Source organism: Bombus pascuorum, chromosome 2, assembly GCF_905332965.1.
Source record: "Bombus pascuorum chromosome 2, iyBomPasc1.1, whole genome shotgun sequence".
Taxonomy (NCBI): domain Eukaryota; kingdom Metazoa; phylum Arthropoda; class Insecta; order Hymenoptera; family Apidae; genus Bombus; species Bombus pascuorum.
In genome coordinates, this window is record NC_083489.1 from 1,225,976 (window position 1) to 1,253,335 (window position 27,360).

Below are 27,360 nucleotides of genomic sequence, written 5' to 3' on the forward strand. Positions count from 1 at the left end.
TTGAAATATGGATATTGTAAAGCCTCGACATTTCGGTGATTGATTGGTCGACCACGTCTTGAAACATCCAGTTAAACGCGATATCGATATGAAACGCTTTTGGTGATCCTTCAACTTCTAAAATGCTCGAGACGAATCCCACGAGTCCTGGTTCGATTATCGGATTCGCTGGTTTTAGGACTCGCGATTAGCCAGACTATGTAAAAATCGATATCTTTTGATCCCATAATTGGATACAGCGAAGTTTATTACCCGTAGGATATGGATTTCCAGGGTAGATCTTAGAAGCTTCTGTTCTATTGAGGTTTCTCGAGCTCTGGATTAACTAGGATGTATCTGGCAACTTCGCGGATACAGAAGTCAATGCTCTTCGTCGTTGTCGCTTTTCCAGATAGATTCAACGACCTCGGGTCATGTCTAGAGAAGTTCCCCGCGCTTCGAGTTGTCCAACAATGTCCCTCTATCTTGTAGTTTGTACGAATTTGTGTTTCTTGACTCCAGGGTGGCTTCTAATGTGCGCCACGAGACCGTAATCACGAATACCTTGATGTTTCGTTACTGCAACTCTTCAACTTGTGTTTCGTGCCCTTCCGCTTTTTACCAGTTCAGTTCCTTAAATTATGTCTGAGTAGGAATAATCTCAAGTCGATTCCGAATATAGATTTATTATCTAGGATATAGATCTTGAGATTTCGAATTCTTCTCGTTCGACTCGATTGATTTCATCATCTTATCTTAATTTTTATCGAATTCACATGTCTGGTAGATAGTAAATATATTGGAAATAAGATAAAACAAATGCCTGATCGTGTCATTTCCATTAAGAATTTTCTAATACTTTTTACTATATTTTATAATATGGCATATATTATATTATCATTGTTGAGAATTGTGGATTTTAATTGTCGAAATAAAAGTAAAGGAACGCTAAGGTTACACTTAGAATTCATATTACAATAGATTTAGATTTATTTGATAAACGATTTCCAGGATATTCGTCGATACACATTTGCACGCGTCTCAGCATTTTCTTCGTCTCACCATCTTCCATACCACACTGCCAACGGAACAGTTACATTCGTTCGTTTTTCGAGAAGCCGCGCACACACATCTTCCACGTACTCATATTCACATACGTGTGTCACTACTACGCGGCCAATCTAGTCTAGCGCACAAAATTATACATATATCAATAATAATATAATGTAAATTTATTAATATTGTTTACCGTTGAGGTTATTAGATGTGTGAGGAAAGGAACACGTGGATAAATTGTAAAGTAGAAAATATATTTTAATACAGAAGTGTAAATACAAATAGGAATATAATTTAAGCTGGTCCAGATCCGCACGCTAGCAACGTTACCCTCTGACTGAAAGCCCCGAAGCCATCGTCGCCTGTCTACTGTTTATGGTCTGCCTTCGTCCCAGTCTTTTGTTTATACGCTGTCGATGGTTTCGGTGCTCGAGAAAACTAAAAAGACCAGATGTAGAGTTTTCTTAGAAGTGGTGACCACTTCAACATTTACCTAAAAACTAGGATTTCTTACAGCCTTATGATGCGCTCCTATAATTGTCGAGTTGATATAATTTTTGGTATTGTGTTATGCAGCATTGTTTGCATCTATGTATAGAGAGGATTCGGATTTTCGCTCTTCGCGCCGCATATTTGAGCATCCAGTAAATTGCGAAGAAATATCTACAGCAATCCTCGTACAATATTCGTCCGTAGTTAATAATGGCGTATAAATTAATATTAACAATAATTAAGGGAAATGTACGGCATAAAGCAGACGAACTTGCTGTGTAATTAAGGTGCAATCTAGATAATTGAAATTCATTTCTCTACGAAATATTGATCAAATTGCAGCCGCCAGAGTTGACGTGTGAATTTACCATCTTTTATGCTCGCCGATGTTCGTCGGTGAAAATTGGTTTGCGCCTTCTTTCTAAATAAAAACTCGTTAATAAATTCTAGATTGGATCGTGTAGAGTCGCTGGCTATAGAAAGGCTGTTTGAAGCTTTCGATGTTTTTCATTTTTTTTTTTTTTAGTAAAATTCAATAGCATACTCTAAAACAGCAAAGCTTGTTAAATATTAAGATGCCATAAACTATATTGGAGCAGCCGAAATACCTGAAACCTAATCATCTTACGAATATTTTGACATTTTTTAATTTTAACGTTTATGACATATACAAATAGACATAGGAAATTAAGTAAATTGTTTACTTGAGAAGTTGGACTCTAATCACATACCCATAAACAGATAATAAAATTAACAAATTAATAAAACGCGGAGCTATTCAGACTGGCTTATGGTAGATTCGCGTTGATAGTTTGCCTATCTTTCAATCTTGACAAATATTGTGAGCTTTTGTCTTCGAACATCTTGAACTTTCGTCTTCGAATCAAAGTATTATATCTACGAATCGGATCACGCAACTTTTTATAATTGAAACTGCGAACGAAACAAATCAAGTAATATCAAGTAATCGAAACTGTGATCGTCGAATATATTTAAATTTCTATTATTTTTTCTTTTATCATTCTTTCTATCATTCAAGTAATATTTATTGCTCGTACCACGATTTATACGGTTTGCCTACCGAAGTACATCATTGTTACGAGCGAATCTATTACTTCGAAATATTTTGCACGGATTTAAACATTTTTTTAGATAACTTTCACCCTGTTTTAAATTCACTCAGAAGATATAACCGCGATTCGTTTTCTTGCAGCTTAGCAATCGCAAGTTGTAACAAAATACGAGAGCTTGAGTCTGCCACTGCATCACGATGCAAATGTTACACGTCTCGAAAACGATCCGCGTTTCCTGGAATAAATTCAGATTGGAATGTGCATCGTTCCAACTGCTGTATACGTCCGGAGCTCGAGTCGAGTTTTTTCTTTACTGAAACTGTTACGGTTATACCGAAGTGCGGCTGTTCAAATGTATGTCGCACACACTGAAGATAAATTGAATTTGCACGAAGGTCGTTCCCGCAGCAGTGTGAAAATGAGAGTTTCGTATGAGATTTCGTAAAAAATAACATAGTTCTAACAATGATCATTAGAGGTGCGGTAGTAAGGCGTTTGAGATTAAGTTTTTGGTAAACGCGATCGAATATTTTCTAAGAATCTGCGATATTTGGTCCAATTGAACGAGAAATGCTGAAGTAAACAGAATACGTTTTACCGAGAATCTTCGGAGAAAGGTTTTAAGCTACCGAAAAGAACGGTTCAAAGAGAAATCGTTTAGGAGAATTCGTTTGTATTTTTACGTAGAATTTAAAATAGAAACTATTTTTAAAGTAAGGAGATACGTGCCTTTTTATTCTTTGAAATTAATAATGAATTCCAAAAATGTGTATATCGGAGACTAATCTGGTAATTCGTAATTAGTTTACTTATTCTTTCTTTTACAAGAAGAAAAAGACATTTTTTCGAAAAAATTGAAACAGATAAAGCAGACTATTTGAAGTCTAGAAATACTCTCGAGATATACCGCGGCGAGGAACGTTAAATTCAAAGTACAGAATTGCTCGTCAAAATGTTTAACTTTCCGAACCTCTCGACTTTTTATCCAGTTTCACCTTACAGGCTTTTTAGTATCATCGCCAATTTTTCTAAGTGCTTGCCACTTCTTTTCCTATCTCGAATATCGCCTCTCGTATCTATAAATTTATCTATATATCTACATCGGGTATTCTAAAATTACAATAGTTTTATCATTATGTGACAGAAAATTTCTCTCCTCTATTTTGCCTTCTATTTCACAAAATTTACCTGACCCTCCATAACCACCAAAATTCTACTAAATCCCTCTGTTACGTTTTACCGAATTCTTCGTACAATAGAATATTCAATAGCACGAAGTCCGCTAGGAAAATATTCAAAGATAATTTCCATCTTCTTTGGACTTGGAACTTTTCTATCGTTTCACCGTAGACTGTACTCAAAGCTTGATATCTTTTCTCTGTAAAACCGGTACTTTCTTGGAAACATATCTTTTGCGCAGAAAAAGTTTCGAAACTATAACGCCGTATTTCGCAGGAATATTTCATTTTGAATTATCTCTTTCTGTATAAAGTCGTACTCTATGAAAAGCTCGTGCCATTAATAATAACTGACTCATGAAATTTTATCCTGGTACCAATTTTGTCGGAAATAGTTTCAATTTAATAGGTTTACATGAATTGAAATTAACTGAAATGAAATGCGTTATGGTAAATCCATGTAAATGGACGATGTACTAGCAGACCGTATAGCTGCATGAAATTTCTTGTATAAATGGTCGAGCTGTTGGCCCATTTAATTTGAAATGATCCGATAATACCTGACTGCGTAAGTAGAATAGCGCCTTATATAACCAGACGCGCTGAATGCCTTCATAGCACAGCCCAGCAAATAGAATACCGAGATATATGCCAACAGATCGCTATTGAAAGCAATTTTGACAATACGTTGGTATTCGAATCTTGATACAAATATATCTTTGACTCTTTCACAGTGCAAGAAAGTGATGTACAATTTACAAGGGGCGTTTGATAAAATAATTATTTCTTTATTGTCAAGTTTTCTTATATTTGCCAGATACAAGAAATGCATATCTTCTGTATGTTATACAACGTATCGATCAATTTTAAGAATAACATTATCAATCTTTTATTATAAATTATATTATAAATTTAACAGTATTATATATACATCAAACTTCTTCTTGCAGCTCCCCAAAATTTCTCCTGCACTACACCGCATTAGAAGATCAAATATAGCAAAATGCATATAATATAACAAGCGTGTAATAAATTGGATTATTGTATCAATCTGAAATGGTATCGAAGGTATAAAGTACAAATTTTATTCGACGCTATAAAATGAATCTTTTGTTCCACGTATGGCAGACACTACGTAATTTTCTATCGATGCGTAGAGTATTGATAATTTTCGACACGACTGTTGGAAATCCTTCGCAATGCCATTCGATGCGTAAATTGCATGGATTAGGGAATCGATTACACAGCCATTAGGCAATGATTTCGCGAATTTTTAATCCGCTGTCTGAGCCATCATATGAATAACTAATTAAGTCCAGACCCAAATTGTTAATAGAACTTTCGAATCACCTGACAGAGAAACTGCGAATTATGAAGTATACTGTGTTGTTGGTGTTTCTGTGGAACGTTAAAGGGCTGCGTTCGCGCGCTCCCTTGCTTGCCGCAGTAGGGTGAACGCTTAAAGGAAGTTCGCTGTATGTACACCTTGCACACCGAACGAGTCGAGCTTTCTGTAAACTGTATGGAAAGCGAGAGAACTTGCTACGTAACATTCTCTTCATCAGTCGGCAGGGTTTATCGTTTAATGCAAAGACTGCGTTAATGTGGACAAGGTCTTCACTGATTAATCCAAGATGCACTTCTATCTCAGTTTCTCTCTACCGTTATAGCAATTTTCAAAGACCTGTGTCTCGAATGTTGTCTCCCTGTTGGTCACATTCGTTTTCTAAGCTATCGTTCCGTAATGATTTCTTTGAGTGACATTTGGAGATTTATCGCCTGTTTGCTAGGCGAGTGACACGACTACAGAAAGTAAATGTTTTAGTAAATCGATTAATTACACGAGTATTCGGGAATGAAAACATTTTCTTCTTTCGCGGGTTAAGATAATATTCTTTAAGTTTCGATGGACTGTAACAAAATATTTTTTATTTCTATTCTTTAATATTAAAAATAGAAATAAAAATTGTGACATTCTTCTTGTTGATTAATATAATTGTATTATAATTCATATTATCACAGCCTTTAGAGTCAATTTTGTAGAAATTCTAGCAAAGTGACAATATACGTAATGAACAATTGCAAATGAAAACGCGTTGAAAATTTGAGGACAATAAAAAAGAAATAACTGTACAAGATATAGTATTTGATTGGGGGATTGGTGTTTACCAATGAACCAATAATGAATAGATGTAATGGAACATTTTTTATTGGTTTTCTAATAAAATCGGTAGAAATCAGTGTTATTCTTCTTAGAGTTTATTTAAACGACGTTTGAAAGAGGTTACACGTTGTTTCTTCATGCAGTATTCAGAACATTCCACCGACGATTTAGAACTAGTTTAAGGGTAATGTTGGTTAATCTTCATTCCTGCGGTTACTGTATTATTTCTTCTCTAGAAAGAAATAGAGTGGCTATTTTGGTTTTAATTCGAGCTAACTTTTTTGTGGAAATCGTTGAAAAAGCGTCTCTGTAAAACCTGAATTTCTCAACATCAATTCCCCATGAATAAAGAGAATTAAATAAATGAAATATTCTTTTCGAATAGTTATATTTGCTGCTTTGCTTGCGCGCGATTAATCATACAAATATCATCGAGCAGAATGTTGCAACGAATATACTAATTAATCTTCAAAAATGGAACGAACGTTTCAGTAAATTATTACACGGTAAATTAATTCAACGGAAGTGACGAGGGTTTGAACGCAAATGTTACAGCCTTTGAAATTTCCTTTGTTCGTTTTCGGTGTATTATCGACGAAAATTAAATTCGTCCGTAAAACTTCACCAGCCGGAAAATTCGATTTTACCAAGACGTTCGACCAACGCGCCGCGCGAGACGCGTCTCTGGGTAAATAAGTCGCGAAATTGAAATCGAGACGAATTTGCCATCTGAATCTTGTGTTTGCATAGGAGAATGTTATTCCGTTAAGTAAGGATTCCTTTAATCGACGACGATTAGTTAGGGTCGATGGTGATCGAAGGTTTATCTGTTGGAAATTACATCCGATGATGGCATCGATTTACACCTGAAAATTGTGAAAATTTCACCGCTATTTGCAAAGACGAATTTATTTTATTTTCTATGGAATCTTCGATTATTATTTTGTAATTATTAATACATTTCCGATTTACCTCTTTCTTTATGAATATTCTGAATATTATTTTACTTTACCGATGTTCCGACGATTGATGTATAAAAAAGTCACGTTACTAATCGCATTAATTATCCATCGGGTGTAAAATTTAATAACAAGAAATTCGAAGTCGAACCAATTGAGGAGACAACTATATCGAAGAAGTATATCCAATTATCGCGACGCTTTATCCATTATCGCTTGATTAAAGTCCTCAGAAAGCAGTGCAATTTTCCGATTCATTTAGTCCATCTTCCAAGTACGTATCAGTCCGTGCCTTTCCTACAGTTTCAACGTTCGAACGATTTTACCAGCTCGGAATCATTCGTTTCTTTGCAGGATCGTTGCTCGGGAAACGTTTATCAGGCGAAAACATAGGAAGGTGCAAGTTGGTTAGAAGGTGAACGACCCGAAGCTCCTGCTGATAAATAAATTTCCTGAAATTCCAACACTAGCGAGATGTTCTAACGAAGGCCTCATCTTTCCCAGGAATACCACGCGTTTAACATCCTTTCTTCGTTGCTTTTGTCCGTGGAATCGCATTCCCGTTGCTTCTTTCATTCCTACGATATCCCCTTTTTTCGCCGTTATTCCACCGCGCACCGCTAAGATCCATTGTGAAAGTGCCAAGTATTAAGGGGTCTTTCTCCGTTTCCTTACCTCGCTGCTTCGTTCTCGTGTTCTACGTTTTCCACTCCTCTTTTCGATTTCCAACGGATAACCATCCTGATCTTGTCTTCGTATCGTTATCGCCCACGTGCATTCAGAACATCGCTTTCCGTTGCTGATCCGATTTTCCTCTCTCGCCAGTATCCCCTAGTTGGCCGGAATGCTTATTCGATAATATCTTCAGCTGATAATTTGACAAATTGTAAATTAGCTTGCAAATTAAAGATCCAAGTACAAATTGGATATTAGATTTATCGATGGTAGGTGTGTATTAATAATTTATAGAAATTCGTATTTTTATAAATTATTGTAAAAACCTGTTTTATATATTTTTGGGTATGACGCGCGTTCTGTGTATTTTTGATCTTCGAATGTATGGTATAATCACGAATTTATATAAAAAACGGAGAATTTAGGTGGAACATTATTTTATCCACTGAATATTACAGCAGCTACTGTATAATTTATTTGTACTGTATACTGTATAATAATTTGTACTTGGATAATTTATATATTTTTGCATATTAGTACCGTATGGCACGAATGTATAAAATCCAATTGATTAAGTTGACTGCGGATCGAGAAATAGCGTAACAGTGAAAACGTTGAAGCTTTAAAAGCAAGAGTTACAGAGTGAAAAATAAACATAGTGTCAATATTGAAGTTTTGAAAGTAAAAACCAACTAGAGGACGGGAAATGGTATACTAGTGGCAATATTGAAGTTTCAAAAGTAAATTCCAAATAAAACAGCTTTGTAGTGCTTTTTATTTGCTTATGTCTTCTGTAAATATAAAAACAGTTCCTACGATAAGTCTTGATAAACGGAGTATCGACACGAATTGCTCGGCGTTTCTTATAACTTGGTAATCGATCTCAATGTGACTAATAGTGGCAACAATATCATTGAAGCGGTATAATCCCACTTGGAGATACTGAAACTCAAAGGTTGAATGTTACGATTCTCTACAAAATTTCAATTTCACGTTAGAACATTAAAATTGATGAAATTCTTGTCGCGTTTATATCCTCAAACGTAAGAACAATAGAAAGAAGACTCGACCTGGAAACGTAACCCTCTCGCGTTGAATCCTATCGAAACGGATTGCAGAATCATTAAAAAAGAAGAGACGATAACGACAGGCAAACGAGTGAGTAGAGTATTCACCTTTGTTGGGTACAGAATTAATTAAATTAATTTGCACGTCGGACAAGCTTCCAACCTGCAGTTTCAAATTCTCTCGTCTCGGCGTTCAATTTTAAACTACGGTACAACACCGTTCCCCCTTTTCTCCTCCGGTTGCATATAAAATTACGGGAAGAATGGCAATGCAATCTGAAAATCAGAGGGAACGTTTAATGAATTACGTGTTGCAGCGGTGATTACACGGTACGGATATCGTCGCGTTCGTAAATTAAAGTATGAAATCGAATGACACTGACCGCTCGTCGAAAACCATAATTCATTTCAGCCCAGATATTTCAATTTGGGATTTCCGATTTAATCAATTTGATTCCGGCAGGTGAGAATTTTAATTAAGCGTTGGAGTACGTGAGAAGTGGATGGACAAACAGAATCTGAAGGCGGCTGGCCAGGTCGGTGTGGGTACCTTGTTCGTTTAATTCGGTTACATCGGTGCTTAACTAGAAACGCAAATAGAAACCGAGTATCCTACTGACCCAGTATCGACTGTTTCCATTTTTATTCGTCCCAGTTTCGCAACGGCGTCATTTATAAAATTCAATTTCATTTCGTGAAATCGTTGTAATAAAATTTACCAGCTGCTCGCCAAAGGTTCGATAGCTTTGCAAGAAGTTCCCTACAAATTACGAGCGAAAAGAACATTTTCCGTCGTGTTCGAAATTCTGTGCCTTGTTTACGCGAAGCTTGCTAGATCATTGAAATAGAAAAGAGAGGCTTGAAACGATCCCGAAAGCCCGCTCACGTATACGGAATATTGCATGGTAAATGCGTCACGCACGGCAACTTTATTGACGTTGACGTGAGAGGAAAGAACAAAAGCTACCATAGCGAAAGCAAAATGCTTCTTCAAGATGTAAACCATACGCAAGTACGCTGTACTGACAACGATGAAACTCGTATCTGGTTTCGAAACGAACCGCTCAATTATAATAGACGATTCTTAAAATTGCATTGAAAATTCTCTGCATGATTTTGCACGTAATTTTCGTACCTATTCCAATTATCTGAAAAAGATAGGATTTCGCGCACAACATTCACGCTTCTGTAACGTCGTTTACAAAGAAGCAGAATGGGCAGAATTTTCTTTCGTTAGAGAAAGAAAATATCGAATAACGGGGAATAACGGAGAGAAACTTTTAATAGAAAGAGCGAGCAAGCGATTGTGCTTGTAATTTCAGCTAATTTTGTGAAAATACGTAAAACAATACAGGGAATAAACTTTCATAAATGCTCGGAATGCAACAACGATGGATGATTAACGTTCGACGGTGACGTCGACTCGGCTTTATCAATTAGTTTAACATTAATCGCCGTCGAAGCGTTCCACGCAATTTATATTTGCCTCTTGTTGAAGTAATTACTTCAAGAAAAATTCTACACCTTTTTCTTTCGTATATCCGTGACCTGGAGACTGCTCTTACGAAGAGGATAGAATTTAGCGAAAAAAAAATTGAAAATAAGGAGAGGTCCGTATTATCGTGACCTTGAATATAAATTTTGCTTTGGGTTACAAGGTCTAGAAACAAAAGAGCTATGAGTTGATTTCTATTGCTGCTTCTTCAGCTAGAGCCACACACCAAGGTTAACCTTTTGTTCATGTCCTTTGCTATAAATATACGAACGTGCTCGCTATCATCCTTCTTCTATTGTATCGTAACCCTGAAAGAGTGAGGATCTGGATCAGCATACACTATACCTGTACTTATACCAATATTTATTTCAATATATCTTTCTATTACAAATTCATCAACTCGTTCCTCAATCGGTCAACCTCAACGCTCCTCGACGAGAAAATTTAACTATTCCTTAGGTACATACAATTTCAGTTCGTTCAATTTCAAATAAATTTAGGCTTTAGGAAATTTTGATGTATTCCTGACGTTAGTTTCTCCATTGTCAGATACATTTCGATTCCACTTCTAAGCATTTCTTGCGCGTCTAATAACGAGCCAACGAAAGATAAGTAAGAATTGAACGATAACTAGACACTTAATCATTGGCAACATTTGAGAAAAATTGAGTGCGATAAAACGCGCGCGCGAAATATTAGGTTGTCCGAAAAGTTTCTTTCGTTGCATAAAGTGATAATAGATGGACAACAATTTCTGTTTTATATTATTTTATTGAATTAAGTATGATCCATTTCGTTATATTTCTGTTATCACGTTCGTGTATAATTTAATAAACTAATATAAAACATAATATAACATAATAAATAACATAACATACTGCTACGAGAACTATCTCCATTGATTTTATCAGTCTCCAGCTATGGTTTTGTTCTATCCATCCAAACGAACACGGTTCTATTCTTCTTGTCCGGTCAGGCACGTTTTTATTCTATCATTTCGATTAGACACGGTTCTGACACAGTTATCCGTCCACGCAAGATTTTATTCCGGTCATCTAGCCAAACACAGTCACATTTTTCTTGCCCGCTTACCTACAGTTTTATTCTGCTTGTCAAGTCAGGCACAGCCCCGGTGCACTCGTTCGTCCAAATGTTTCATTTCATTGTAATGGAAACCAACTTCCATCCCGTCCATTCAACGGTTTTAATTAAAGTTTCATTACAACCAGTCGTTTGTCACTCCAATCCTTGGAATAATAGAATATTTTCAACACGACCAAAGAGTTAAGCTTCGATATACAAGGAAATTTATTTCACTGAAACTCTTTCTCTTTTATTTCGCTGATCGTTAAGTATAGTAAGGTATTGTGCATTTATGGGGAATTTAGCAGCTTTTTTTTTTTTTTTATTTTATTTTGGCTATTTTACAATTTGTCCTTGCGGACATTTGGTAAAGTGTTATATCTTGTTGGTGAAGAAAAAAAAAATATAAATAAAAAATAATATAGCATGTGGGCGGCTACCCTCAGCGGGGTGCCAGCTTCGTTTTTTTTTCTATGTTATATCTTTTATGAGGTCTATTGGGTGTTTCCTTTTTAGTCTTCTTGCGATATTTGGGGAATTTAGCAGTGTAAAATATCAAAAGTATAGCACTTTCCGTTATATTTGACAAGTAAAACAATTTTTTACCGAGTTCTGCTTTCACTATAGGAAACTCGATGGTAGAAAATTGCATAGAATGCACGCAATACGAAGAAACGTAAGATACTCCGCCTATATTGAAGTATAGCACCTCCCATAATACTAAGCAATAATAATACTGATAATAGGTAAACAAATTTTGTATCGAGCTTCTGTTTCATTAAGTATATTCTCGGAGATATGAAGTTGCATAAAAGTTCACAGTCTATGGACAAGACAGCGATTAAAAATCGGTGTCGAGGAATGTGAGCGATTGACAAAGCGAAGAGGACGAACAGCAAGGTGAACCGTGAAAATACGCGATTCCGTGTTGACCCTGTCGGAATCCGGATGCGTTTTGTCCGAGGTAAAAACAAGAATCGGAAAAGGAAAATCGAAAGGGAACATCTGCAAGGGTAAGAAGTGGGATTCCATTTGTTGGTCTGGAGACTCTAAAAGGTCGTGGGGCGCGGGTTCGGCCGAGCGGCCAAACGAATAAATGCCTAGGGGACAGTGGTCAGACGCTTCTGTCCAAGTTCCACGCGTTCCAGGAACTGATTATCAACTCTACTCTGGAGATAAATCAAGTTCCAAGGGTCCGACTTCCGAGAGACTTTATTGCCGCGATGCTTCGTTTTTGTTGATTCTCCGATTACTTGTCGATCAAAACAATTAAATCTCCCAACTGAACTTTTTACGTGGATTTATCTTTTATTACTTCTCAGTGAAAATAAGAATAAAATCATGAGGTTTGTTACTGTCGATTCTTATTTTCATCTTTACGAGCTTGTCGTTTCCCAACATCATGTTTGTATCATCTATGGATATTGTAGTATCGTGGACAGATTGCCTAAGAAATATCTGGTGAACTATAAACAATGTTGCGAGGAAGCCTAAGTGCCTGTTTCGTTCACTCGCGGAGAGACGCGATCGCGAGGAAGCACGTCAACGGGAGTCGTAAATTCCCGTTACGATTAGACGATCGACGCGGCGAAATGATCGATCCCCTATTTCGGTGAGGATAATAGAGCTCGTTAAATTGAACATGACACTGATATAACAAATTATAAGTTACAGTTTATTCAACAACTTTGTAACGAATATAGTTATGCTGGTGCGTATATATAAGTAAAGTAGGTGACTGATCTAAAAGTGGAAACCCGGTCAAAGGTATTGACCGTCCGAAAGATGGAAAATCAGTGCCGTTCGGTGACGATGCTGTTGCGGAGGAAAGCTAGGGATGGGTGTGTCTAGCGCACGGAACCATCGGATTTGTTGATGACAATTTTGGCTAGGAAAGTGAGGGCAATAGACATTGCTTCTGATTGGATAATAGACGGCTGGTGGACTAGGAAGGGTCTTAGCCACCCTCGAGAGAAAATCGCTAACGTGAGAGAAAATCTCGTATCTCCCGTGGTAGACAATAAACTATTCGGTGAAAGAATATTTGGTCGGTCTGAAGGACCTTAAATAGAAAATATCTGGGATTTATTTGAGAGAGTACTTGAGACTATCGAGGGTACGCGGTAAGGATGTGAAGACATCTGGTTGCCATCCTGCCCGCGACGTGGGCTGGATGGGTTGTCATCCTGGCCCGGTCCAGGCAGAGGGTCGGTCGACGTAACAGTGCCGACAGGTCGAAAAGGTCGGGAAACTTCATTGGGCCAAACGGCCTATCAATGAATCGTCTGTCTTTCAGTCGAATAGTCACGCGGAAAATGATTATGATCGCGGACGGTTACGGGATACGTACGTGGTGGGAGGATGAGAGAAGACAAAGAGATGCTCAAGGAAGAAAGAAGTCGTTAACTAAGAGTCGAGTTGTGAGGAGTCGAGAGTTGAGTTGTCAAGTTCTCATGAGTCGTAAACTATTAGTTGTGAGTTGTGAATTATTTATATAGTTGTTTTAGTTATAGCACGTTACTGTATTTGGTTCGTGTTAAATAATCATCGTTTCCTGTTTAATTCATTATAAATAGATCCATGTATCAATAAAATCTTATCATATAGAATAGAAATCATTGGAAACCCTAATTTCTAATATTTCTGAATAAATAAATCTTATGGTACATTACCAAGATTTCCAGACATTCTTTTTGATGCGTTAAGTTTTTTCTGCAATCTCGCTCTTCTCGTGGAATTGCTTTTGCGAACTCCAGTTCAACAAAGTCCAGATGCTATTTGCAGGAGATTCACTCTTTTTCAATTTGAAATCATAGAGAATTACGACTACAGGACGATCGAAATTTTTCTATTGAATTTTGAGATATTATTGCTGATCGAGGTGGAAATTGTTCGTTCGAGTATATTTCTAACGGTAATCGGATTTTTTCATAAATATTATTACTTACCGAAGTGTGAATTATTTCGTATTTATTTGTAATAGTAACTGGACTTTCTAATAAACGTTATTTACAACTTATTACAACCTTCGATCGAGATCTTCTCGTCGATCTCCGTTTTATTATACATCTACTTTGTTTCATCGACTTGAAAAATTGTAGGACGTGTCTCGAGTCACGACGGATTTATGTGTATACTGTACAAAAGATATTCTCCAGAGTTTCGTACTTCTAGAGTTACAAAAATTTTCTTTATCGTGGTCTAAAAGTTCTGAAATAGAGAAGAACAAGGATCACAGTTCTCGTATTTCTTTGGACACGTTATTCGCACTAAACAAGGTTGCTATTTCTAGGATATACTCGCTTTACCATAGAAGAAGTATACAATTTTTTACACCCTCACGTAACTTTAAAATAAAATTAACTATCGTAACTAAAATCACAGACGAAGGACAGAACGGATTTATCTTCCTCAGAGATCTCGTATGTTCGTGTTCCGAAATATTGACCATGCAGTAAGGTCTGTAATACAATTAGGTTTAAAATTTTCTACTAATTTCGTCCTTTTCGCTTCTACTTTTAATTTCATTTTTACATATATGTATATTTCATTAATTTTTACCTGCCGGCTATAAAGTGAGATTGATTTACATAGATTCCTCATTCACGCTCTCGTTCAACCTCGATAATTTCATTATTACATATTATAATGAAATTGTAAATTAATCATTATTGAAGTATGATACAGAATTGAAATTAAAATTAAATACGAGAAGTTGTTCCCTTATAGCATAATCTAGGGATTTCTCAGAATTTTATATCATGCATAATCACAAGTTTCTAGCTCTCTAGTTTTTCTCTAATTATCGTAATACTTCTCAATAATCGATACATTTTCTTAACTTTACGATATTATAGTAATACGTATTTAGAAATTCCGGGTACGTACCGCAGTTCTGTGTAAATACATTTAAGAGGAAATTGAAAAATATGGTGACACTCTGGTGACTGATAGTCGCAATTTCGAATTAAGCAAAAAGTGCTTCTTTCCTTTAAGAGTCGTAAAGCAGGCGCAGGGTAGTGGGCCACGATTGCAGAGATCGATGGATCTTTTCGTGCACGCATTTTGGTGAGCATGCCAAGAGGAATAGGAAATCGAACTGTCATCACGCAGCCAGCGACCGTATTTTTACGCGTCCACAAAGAGCCAGTTCGATATTGCTACTTCAGAAATGATGGCCGCAGTTCCTTTCTCACGAAGGTGCGCCTTTCGTCGATAAATTGAGAATAATATATCGCGCGATATATTTTTTCTCGTATGAATAATTCGTCAGTTGGTTCGACGTCGTAAACGTGCGATCTGATGCACTTTGTTACCCCGACTTCTCGTTCGTAATATTTTTCATCTTCGAAGTTATGAAAAGAAAGTTCGATTAGTTCGATAGTCGGCAGACAATTACATTCATCCTTATAATTCAAGTTATTTTTCACCGAATTGACCATCAGCTTTTCCCAAAGTTTACATATTATCTTTGACGCTGATTTATAGACAATAAGATATATCGCGATAAATCAGCACTGATATTAAATACGATACGATTTATTATTTAAAAGAATTAACGATATAGATACATAAAAATGTAATATTTAAATTAAATGTAATTTATAAGTATACAGTAAATTATTTCATTTTTCTATCAATATTAGATTTTAATAAGCAGTAAGATTAGTTTTACTTTACGATTAAAACTCATTAATGATGTTTATTAAAGATATCTTGAGTAATATCATTTTTCTATTGTTTTAATATTTATAAATTAACGTAAAACGTGTTGCTTTTATTTTGACAGAAAGTTGGTGTTTCATTGCCCGGCCACAAGTAGTATGACCCCGTTCGTGGTCAGACACAAGTCAAGTGGAAATTTCCCGGTTCTACACTGGCATCGAGTAAGTAGAATGCAACTATAACGTATTAGACAAACTCGTACGGATTTATAATTGATTTGAGAACGTGTATTCTTGTTTTTAACCGAGTTTTTTTAAACTAAAAGTAACATATTTTTCGTGTGAAAACTGACTGAAATTTGACGTAGAAACTTTAAACTAGCTTATTTATTTTTTTATGAAAGTAACATGAGAAAATATGAAAGTAACATGAGAAAGTATGAAAGTATACTATATTCTAAAATATTCAGAAAAATATACAAAGAAGGCTGGTTCGAATTCAGGAACCAGTTTATTTAAAATAAAACTGAGCTATTTTGAAAAAGCAGAAAGTAGCATGAAATAGCTATTTATATGTTTATGAAATTTATATTTTATCTTAATAACGAAGTATTCTTGCGTGGTCTGCGCTCACAAAACATGTCATTATTACAATAACTTAACAAATTAACAAAACAGAATCTTTTATCAGGTTGTATTAAAAATCAAAGAAATAAAAACAAAAGCGAACAGAATATCATTGAAAAGACAATTCGATTCTTTCATAAATTACCGTAATACTAATCGTGTGAATGACAGAAAAAGGATTTTAAAAGCGAATATTTCAATAATCAAACTGATTAGAAATAGAAAAAAAAACCAGGACATTAATCACGAGAGAATTCGATTTTCCACTGGCATCGATACCGCTGCCGATTGTTAGCCAAACAATACCATTTATTTTACGTGCTGTTAAAAAATCGTCTGAAAATTCATCGACAAGCGGAATTGGGTACGAATGTTTACATCTGTACCTCCGCGCGAGTAATCACGCAAACACTCCAGGAATGAAGATCAGAATGGAAGGCAAATGTTTGAAGTCGTTATAACAGGTACGCGGGTGCTGCACGCCATCCGAAATTCTTCAATTTTGCAGCACGCGTGATTATTTTGCGCTTGTTGAATACACACAGGATGCGAGCGTCTTGTACACCGTAAAATCCACACAACTGTTGAACAAAGTTTTCCCTCGTTGCACGATGTTTGCTCCACGCGGAATCGTGTATTCTGCACGAGAGAGTATCGACGACAAAGGAAGAAAAGGTGAGCGGAAATGTTCGCCAAAGGAATTGTTAATAGCCGTAATTTTAGTTGAAACAACGCTGACGTTTATCTCGGCTTTGAGATTTTCCTTTTTTTCTTCTTCTTTGTCGTGACGTTTGAACGGCTGTGATGCTGCGTGGCGAATGCATTGTTTCTTTGCGTTTTCGTGAATGCGTCGCTTCTTTCATGTATCAACGACGAGAAAAGGATACTCTTATCGACGAGACTAATTTCGCCGGTTTTCAAACGAAAAATGTGCAACTTTCTTTAACGCCAAGATGATATCCTTATACTTTTGACTTCGTCTTTTGAATAAACGTAAGAGACAGAGAGACTGCGAGGAAAGGAACGAAAGAAGGAGACGAATTTAATAAAGAGTAAACGTGGAAGGCATTTTTAACTAAACAAGGTATTTTATGTTTGATTTTAAAGTAAATTCAATTCGTATTCTGTCTCCAACGAAGAAACAGAAACGACCCACTTTTAAATTTGAGTAAATACTTAAAACATTCTGTCAAACGTCTACGAATAGTTAAATGAAAACGGTATAGAAGCTTCGATCGTTGAAATGACACAAGATAATCCATAGAAGAGTATAAATTTGTTTCGAGTAAGAATAGCGATTCCTCTAAGTCGTATTTTACAGTCAAGTGCGTAGATTTTAGCGTCGTGTTTTTGTTTCCTCTTTTTCTTTTATGACATTTCCACCGGGGCAAACTTTTGAGCGCCTGAGAATTTAGGTAAACCCGAAAGTTTCACCGGGTCACAGAATTAGGGTCGACACTTCGCTCAAAGCCGTTCGACAAAATCTAAATTGCCCACGGCACGAAAAAGCTTTCTCTTTCGCTTATCTTTTGTTCTCTCTTTGGATATTTCTCTCTTACGTGGTCTCTCCTTTGAGGTTACTCAGAAGGGAAAACTTTGTTAACAGGGATCGGCATTCAAATCTTTAGAAAAATGTCAGCACTTCGACAAGGTATCGAACATCGCGAAATTTTATCTCTATTTTTATCCTCTTCGTTCCTACATAAAAATAACAATATATGTCTTTTTATCGTGAAATACGCAGGACAGATAATTTTCAGTTAAAGTATCAAATCTCGTGTTATCACGAAAAGATATAGAATAAACGCGTGATACAATTTCAAAAATTAATCAGATAATTTCATGTGCTATATCCTATTTCAAATGTTATTTTCATTATCGCTACTGAATTACCGATGTTTACGTATGCGTTTGAAATTTCAAGATACAATAATGTTCAGAATATTTATAATGTGCAAAATATGTCCAAGTATGATATATTGCACGAATATCGCTTTACATATCATTCATTTTATATGTTTTAAGCTATACTTTTACTAGAATATACGCAACTGACACATGGGAAATATATTGTAATGATCCGTCCATATACTACCGATGAATTATAACATAGCATGGTTGTAACATCAACTAAGTCGGCGAACAAAATTTCTTCCAAATGTTTCTCATTTTCGTTTCCGTGTTTCGACAGTCCAAGTATTATACTTATATTTCCCACGAACGATATTATAATATTTAAGAAGAGAAACGAATCGTTCAGAAATATATGGCGACACATGAGTCATAGGACGAGGCGAAGCGAGAGCGACTCATGTTGTTGATGCCTCGGATTAAGGATACCGCCTCGACATACGAATTTAGCGCGAGATTATCTCCAGGCAAAAAATAATGTCGCCGTTGAGGGTAACCGTCGTTCCAAGTCGAATTTGAATCTTTCGACTCCCCCCGACCAGTATAAATAAGCGGTCACGATCACGAAGGAAACAATAATTGCCAGTAATCAATTGTTAGCGATTATCGAGACATACTGAGTATCTCCGAGTTATTATCAAGTTCTCCGCGAGCGCCTATTCTATTTTGTTAAACACTTTGTACGAACGTCTATCGACGGTATCAACCTATTTAATTATTTATTCGAAATACATTTGACGGTTGCAGCAGCGATCATTCTCGTCGTTTCATTATACCGGTCCATCCATCATCCGCCACAAATATATGAAACTGAACGAACATGTGCAATTTAGTTACTGTTTCAACTTATACTTTTACGAGAATAAGTTCACAGACGAGAGATCTGTCGTGATATTCTGCCTGGCTGTTAACGATAAATGATAAATAAAATTTAAACCCTCAACTGTATCGACGAACAAATTTTCTTCCAAAATCTAATAATACTTAATCTTCGTTCGAACGTTTGCACGGTTCGAGTGTCCCTCTGGTACGATACCTATTTCGCTATCGCGAAATCGAAAAGCAGAGAGTGTCATTTCGATTCGTATTCGATGAATCTCGCGTCGTTCTATTTTGTTCTTGATCGAGAAACTCTCGATTGACTTTAGGAACGGAATAAAGATCCACGGTGTCGTTCTTTTCGCGATTTATCTTATTTCATTCGATCATCCTTGCCGGATGTCGTTTCGGCTTTCACTTCTCTTTGCACCTTTTTCCATCTTGTTCTACACCCTCTGATTCAGCTTTCTGTTCACTGTGTTCTCAGATTTCTAAGCGAACGTCGAAACACACCGACTGTGAAAAAGGTTACCCTCGGTTATCGAGAACCGAGGAAATTATTGATCTCACGAGGAAATCGTGCCACCGTGCGAATATCGAAAAGTCGCGACGAAATTCCTGAAATTCTAGTCCCTTTGACATTTGTACCGAAATCGTATTCTCGTTTCGTTCTCGATAGGCATCGACTTTCGAATGGCTAACAATAGACGAATAAACGAAGCATGGAAGGGTTTTCAGATCCACTTTGTTTTTGTTCGGCAAGCAATATTTTCTGCACAAACAGTGAAAAGGTATTGGATCTGCTAAAAATGCTCTTCGACGCTTTCCTTATGCTACTTTCAAAACCAAGCATACTTATGTCTTAAAAATGAGTCAGTTTTATATTTGATCATTCGTACGATTTGTCGTAGATCGACAATGCAACGGTATTTGTAATTAGTGGGGAGACAATTATTGCATAATTGATACAACAAGCGAAAGACGTAGAATTTTTAGTACGTTATTGCGTTATTGTTGGAGCAATTTTATTTTGGTTAATCTTCATTCATTGTAGATATTGAACGTGATAGGAAATGTGTTTATTAAATAATTATAGACATCGTACATTATATTCGTTTTACGGCAAATTTATAGCGATTGAATAGGAAGATATAGGAGATATATTTGTTAATTATAAATATTCTATTAAAAATTGATAGCTTTTAAGATAAAAAAACGTTTTTCCATAGACATTAAAAAATTCATTGTAAGCACAGTAATTACTAGGCGCAAGGAAAGTTCAAAAAGGATACATAAAGGAAGATAAATCTTCAAACTCGAGCGATGAGTTTAGTTAAATTTTTGTTCCCTTTACGGCGTCAATCAACGAGAACTTACGAGTATCGTTAAACAGTTCACTTAAAAAATGTAGCGTCTTCGGTTTTTTCGCAATTTCACTTTGCTGTCACGCTTCTTCGTTACTCGAGCGTCGAATTTTACAAATTTGATTCGCGATCGACTCAACTAATCAAACAAATATTACTGTGATTTTACCCTAACGAATTTCTAAGTAGTTGAAATTCCGCGAACGTTTGTCTTCGTTTCACGAACTATGATTTCAATTTGACGAAAATCGCATTGATCTCATTGACGCATCAAATTTTCCCATATTTTCAACTTTGCATCGAAGCTTCGATTCGTGCCGAGATTAAATCAGACTTTTAGTTGATACTAAAATGGTACCGAAACTTTAGTTCGCTCTAAATCTATATGAAAGCTGTTACTTCTAAGCTTTATCAAATCCCACGATAGTCTGAATTCTCGAAATTTCAAGAAATTTTAAGATACTAAGGGAATATATATGAAACAAAAAGAATTGGTGCATTAGATTCTTTTCATATTTTCAACTTTGCGTCAAAGTTTCAATTGCCGTTAAAATTGAATAAGATCATCGGCTGCTACTGAAATTGTATCAAAACTTTGGCTCGTTCTAAAGTCGTGTTATAGTTGTTATTTTTTTTTTTTTTTTTTTTTACTCCTATAAAATCTCACGATAGCCTAAGTTGCTGAAATTTCAAGATGGTGCAAGAGACTAAGGAATCATAAAGAAATAAGAATTATATGAATTACAATTTCTGGAACGGCAGAGACAGTGATTTTCGTTTCCAACTTCATCTTCAGCAATTGTCCGATTAACATTGTGAGGCGACGCGAGATACGAAGTAACGCCGCCGGAAGCAGCACGAGGAGGAAATTATTCGAAGAACGAGCGAAAGTCGTTGCAGAGGACAATAGAAACGGGGTCGGAAGCTTTCTGCTGTACGATTGTAATTATATGAAGCCCAGGTTCCCCTGGGAAACGACAGAGCAAGGGCGTCACGCTACAAATGGTGTCGGATGTATTCTTGGCTGAAAGATGGAAAGGAACAAGGGGCGTGGAACAACAAATTCGCCTAGAACGTCTGCTTTCTGCCATGCGAACACAGTTTTCCGTTTGATGTTTGGAAACAGCGCGAAGATTCTCGGGCTGGTGTCAGAAACAATTAGCAAAAATGAGAAGCGGATTACTCGTTTATTTCTATGAACGAAGAAATATATAGCACACGTACATATATATAATATATAATATATAATATATAATATATAATATATAATATATAATGTATAATGTATAATATATAATGTATAATGTATAATGTATAATATATAATATATAATATATAATATATAATATATAATATATAATATATAATATATAATATATAATATATAATATATAATATATAATATATAATATAATGCAAATCTGGTGGAAGAAAATTAGAAATTGTTGGATAAAAATATTCGCTGTTAAGTACAATATTAAATTTCAATCGCAAAGCCTGATTTCATTCCACTCCAATTTCGTGCGATTGCAATTAATTTTCTTAACTAATACGTGATATTTTGTATTTTTTATGGAACATTGAATCACGCTAGACCAGTCTCTATAATAAAGTATCGTTTGATCACGAGGCAATTATTTCAGTTCGGTTGTCGATCTACTGTGCTACTTGAGCTTATCGAGTGTACGACGAGTGTACAGCAGTGCACATGCATTTTTTGAACGTACGCCTTTCTACTACTTTACCGTGTAATTCACGCATGTGCATTTTTTGTTACTCTCGTTTATGTTTGGCTTACGTTTTATTTTCTACGTATTCTTCGTGAAGTTTAGAATGTATGTACAGCACACGACATAAAACGTTATCACGCTTTAATTATACCGGAATACCAAATTATACAAGCTGCTTCCACTGGGTTATAAAGTTACGATCCGCGATAATCTTATATCTATGTATATCACACACTCCTAAGAACGTCTCGTAGCTCTTAGAAGGAATATTCGACCGAAATTTTGGTTCCCGACGATAGCTTAAAGGTTGAGAAACTCGAAGAAGAATTATAGAACTTTGGGGACTCGCGTGAAATGCTTCCAAGTCGACGCAAGACAAACAGTTGATGCTGTATTATATTATATAGTTGGAGTTCTGGGAAATTAAAAAAAAAAAGGAATGGAAAGAGAAAATCTTTATTATAAAAATGCGTTGCTTTTTATAAATTAATATAGTTCCCTTCGTATTAAAAATTATTTATTGAGAATAATTAAAGAAAAATATTGGCACTATGCTAAATAAAAATATTTAAAACATAAACCATAAACACCGTAACCTTTTAACACACGAACATATCTTATATTTTTCTTGTATATTAAATGAAAACAATCGATCGTTTCGTATTGTCGATGCAGAGCTAGCGAAAAGCAAGAGTCAGACTGCCCTGCTGGCCTGTTAACGTATTTCCGCTCAACGTGACGCGTAAACAATAGAAACTCACGTCCATATGTCGACTTTTATACTTGTTCGCCGTCACCTTGCCGATTTACCAATGTTTTCCCGTTGGCGATCTTCCATCGTGTTGCATTTTTCATGGGGCGCCGATTCCAGTGAAAATCCAGTCAGTGAGCATGACAAGCGTTTCCTAACCAATCGGACGCGTACCAGAAATATTCTGTCATGCTTGTTCAATCGTAATACGCTCGTGAAATTGACGTTATCGTACCGGATGTTATTACTGGTTGTTTTTCCAAGATCCAGAACAAATTCATATGGCAAAAAGGAGAAATAGCACGAGGATATTATTAGCATAATACATTAAGGAATGTCGGTAAAATTTAATGAAATTAAATTAAATTTTCTTACTTTTATATTTTGTATATTACATTTTTATTTATTTTACTCTTATTCAAATGTGAAATATACACTTGGTGGAACAAAGCGAACAGTTTAAGAAAGCGGAAAATAAATTAAAAACTTTCGCAATTCAAAATATAATTAATTACAAATATATTACCGAATTATGATTAAATTAAAATTAACTGCGAATTATAATCATTTGGATGTAGTTGGAATTCCGATTGTCGTGATTTAATCGATAGAACGAACGAATGAATTTTTCTGTTACTCAAATACGAGTTCAACAAATCGGTGAGAGAATTGATTATGAACCACGTGATTCCATTGTTAGTTCTTTACCAAATCGATATGAATGAGATTCTATGTTATTGGTGGAACCACCTGTCATCGATTGCGAACATTATTCGCTTCGATTTGTACGACTGTAAAATAGAAAGAAGAGAGGAAAATCAGTGATTATAAATACAAATTTTCAGAGAAAAATGATTACACTAATTAATAAGTATTGCGGAACACGGTTGAAAAGGGAAGTCTAAATTCATGGCAAAGGTAAATTTTTGCAACATTAATGGTAATGTTTCTTTCGCCGCGTAAGTCTATAAAGAATATTGTCATAGTCAGTGTAACAAGTAATTTTTCGCGTAAGACAAAGTACACGTTTGCCTGAAAATAACCGTGAAATTTCATGCTTCGTGATATAAACGGTTCAGCGATAAAATTACGTTCCTAAATTCCAGTTTTGACGCGAGATAAATGAAACGAGACGCGTTGTTGGATCTGTAGCTTGCTCCTCGACTTAGCTCTTTTGATCATATAATATTCTACAAAACGATAATGACAGTTCTGTTCGAACGATTCTCCGATAGATCTTTCCGAGAATTTAATCCCTTGCAAATGACCAGTTACAGTTAACAAAATTTTCGATAATGCGCGAAGCTTCCTTCGAGGAAAAAAATATAAGACAGAAGTTCCAATGAACTTTTACACGCTTCAATCCGTTTAAAATTTCTATTAACGAAAGTTTAGCGACTAGCAGAGTCTCGTCCTCTCTTCGTGCTAATTGAATTTTACGGCGCTGATGCTTTCCAACATAATACTTCTTGAAAAGTATGTCGGAAAAGATTGAAAACGCGCAGTGACGTTTACAGCAAGAAAATTAATTTTTTACGAATTTTAGCAGTGTGAATAATTAATCGATAGCGAAATAAATACGTAGAACGAGTATAGCTGTAAAAATCTGTAAAATGTCAAAATTGGGATTCGCCTTACGATATTTAGACGATAACGCGTTCTTTTGTTACAGTCTTATTTCTTTAATCGTGGAATAATATATTGGAATATTAAATTTCTCGCTCGTTTTTCTTTTCATTATCTGTAAGAGATATCAGCTATCAATTATTTATATCGTATAATTAACAATGTGTGTAAAAATACGAATTTCTATGAACATCCGCGATCCAACAGTAAGATAGGAAAAAATTGTCAACAAAAATAGTTTCAACCTCGCGCGTATCATTTCCACTCCTCTGTTCGTAAATCACTCGTCATTTACAAAATCTTTTATCGCGTAAAACACTAGGTGCTCGAAAGCTGGTGCATAATCCCGTACATTTTTATCGCGCAAGACACCAGAACACCGCCAGAGAATCATTTTATATCTAACAGTCTAACAACGACACACAGAATCCTTTGGTATCCCAAACAACTTCCTGCTTTCCTGGCCGGTCGTTTTCGCTCAACAACTCGTCCGATTATCACCGTTCTCGCTCAATTTTCCGTTTCACCGCCTTTCCACGAGCACGGCAAGTTCCCAGTTTGTTCAAACATTCATGCATGTAAATTTCGGTCAACCGCGCGATCTCCATCGTCTCTCGTCTCTTTGCGACACGCATCAACGGAATAAAACAGCGTGCAGTTGCATTTCGGCGGATGCAATCTTACGATACTCGTACGTTCACGCGAGCTTATGGTTACGGTGGATGCATATTCGGGCGAATCGACAGGCAAGGTCCAACGAATCGAGTTGGTCAAAGTAATTCACAGTTTTGAGATGTTATAATAAAAAAATAGGACTTCGAAAGAAGATCGTTTCACTTAGCGAATATTATAAAAATTGCGATACCTTGGATGTTTTATATATTTTTTCATACTATCTGCGTCATGTGCAATTTTACACTTTCGTATTTCCTATAAATGTAATAAATAAGTCGAGCACGTATATAGATTTTCATGCGTGAATATCAGAATATCAGTTTCTAAGCATAGCTTGAGCGACTAGACTCACGTGAAACGAGGATCTAGATGCAGGATGCTTATGGCAGATACGCTGATGGCAGACACGGGCATTGCTACACACTGTCCGCGATCTTACGTGGTTACATACGGTTCGCAGTATGCAAACACAACGCGTACACGAACAACGTATTTTACAGATGGCAGAGAACGTTCGGTCCGACACAGCTCTCAGTTGCGACGCGAGATTAACATTAATACGCTGCACCGCGTTTCTCTGTAATAGATACTGGATTACATAGGTCCTACGTGATACGATTTTCCGATGAATCGGAGCTTGGTCGATCCGCATGCAATTCCGTGCTGGACGATTGTCACGAAGGTTGAAATCAGCTAGTTACATCGCTTTTTCTTTTTGCCAATTAATATTATCAAATAAGTATCTGTGGGTTAAGGATGAGGAAGTAGTATGATTTTGGAGGGAAATCTTTGCCGATTTAGAGAACCTATGTAATCTCCTATAAAATATACCTTTGGTATTGTATTTTATACGAATACTAAATCTTAGGATACGAGAAATCCATACAATGGGAGTAAGATTCTACTAGATAGGTAGCAGGAAAATTTTTGGAAATTCAGAAGATGAATGCAGTCTGTCAAGTGGTGGATCTTTGGCTTTGTATTCTACAGAAGAATGGATTTTACGAGCATTTTCTGCAGCGGAATAAATAATACATATAAATAAATACGAATAAACAAGCAGCTAAAGAATTTTTGAACATTTGGTACACCAACGTAATAAGTGCATAACCATGCACCTTTAGCGTAATATTTTTCGGCAAATTAAATTTTAAGGAATGAAGATTTTACGCAGTGAAAGTAAGCAAACTTGTGGATGAAAGACCATTTTAAATAATAGTAAATGTGATATTCAATTAAATTAGAATATTCAATTCGACTAAATATAAGTTTCTTTTTAAAAACTTGATCGACGTTTTTCGAAAGAAGGCTCAATCATGCTCGTACATCGATCGATGCTATAGAGCCGAAACTTTTTTCATTTGAGGATTATAAACTTGTCGAGAATTCAACGCATTATACCCAAAGTTTAATTAATCCACCGGAGAATATACGAGTGAACCTGTTTAACACGCATTCACAAATACCAGAATTCCCTTGCGAATATTACGCGTGTAATCAATTGAAAAGCAGCGTACACGAAATACATTATACAGAGAACGTATTTTAAGCCACTAACCTGTACCTAAGTATGCCATGTATAAACGATTGCAATTGAAGTAATCCAATGATAATAAATTTCTGATTCTGCAAGAACGACAGATCCATTGAGTAAAGGCTATGAAAAAATAAAAAATCCGGTTCGTTTTGAATTTCATAATTCCAATGTTAAACACCATTCTGTTTGTTCAGATAGAAACGACCTTGTTCTACTTGTGCGTGTTCAAACAAAACCTGCAAGGGTGTCTGAGCAAGAATGATCGTGTTTTACTTGTCTAACTCTCGGTTGCTATATCTCCCTTGTGTATCCATGGCTTGTGGGTGATCATGGATTCCCTGTCTGACAACGTAGCGCGTTATTCTTACTTCAAACTAGGATCTACGAAGCAAGTTGAGAATCACGATCGTGATAAGTAGTTCCTGAAGAGATGTT

At 36.0% G+C, this 27,360-nt stretch overlaps 1 protein-coding gene across 7 annotated transcripts in view; it reads left to right on the plus strand.

Annotated features, from left to right (window-relative positions):
- Positions 1–27,360, plus strand: part of LOC132916863 (glutamate receptor ionotropic, NMDA 2B) — a 337,093-nt gene that overhangs the window by 42,309 nt on the left and 267,424 nt on the right. For 6 of the 7 annotated variants that reach the window (XM_060977242.1, XM_060977246.1, XM_060977248.1 and 3 more), the window contains exon 2: positions 16,015–16,107. The gene's annotated coding sequence lies outside the window, so the exon portion shown is untranslated. Of the gene's footprint in view, positions 1–16,010; positions 16,108–27,360 lie in introns of all 7 variants that reach the window. The other variant, XM_060977243.1, reaches the window with a different exon arrangement.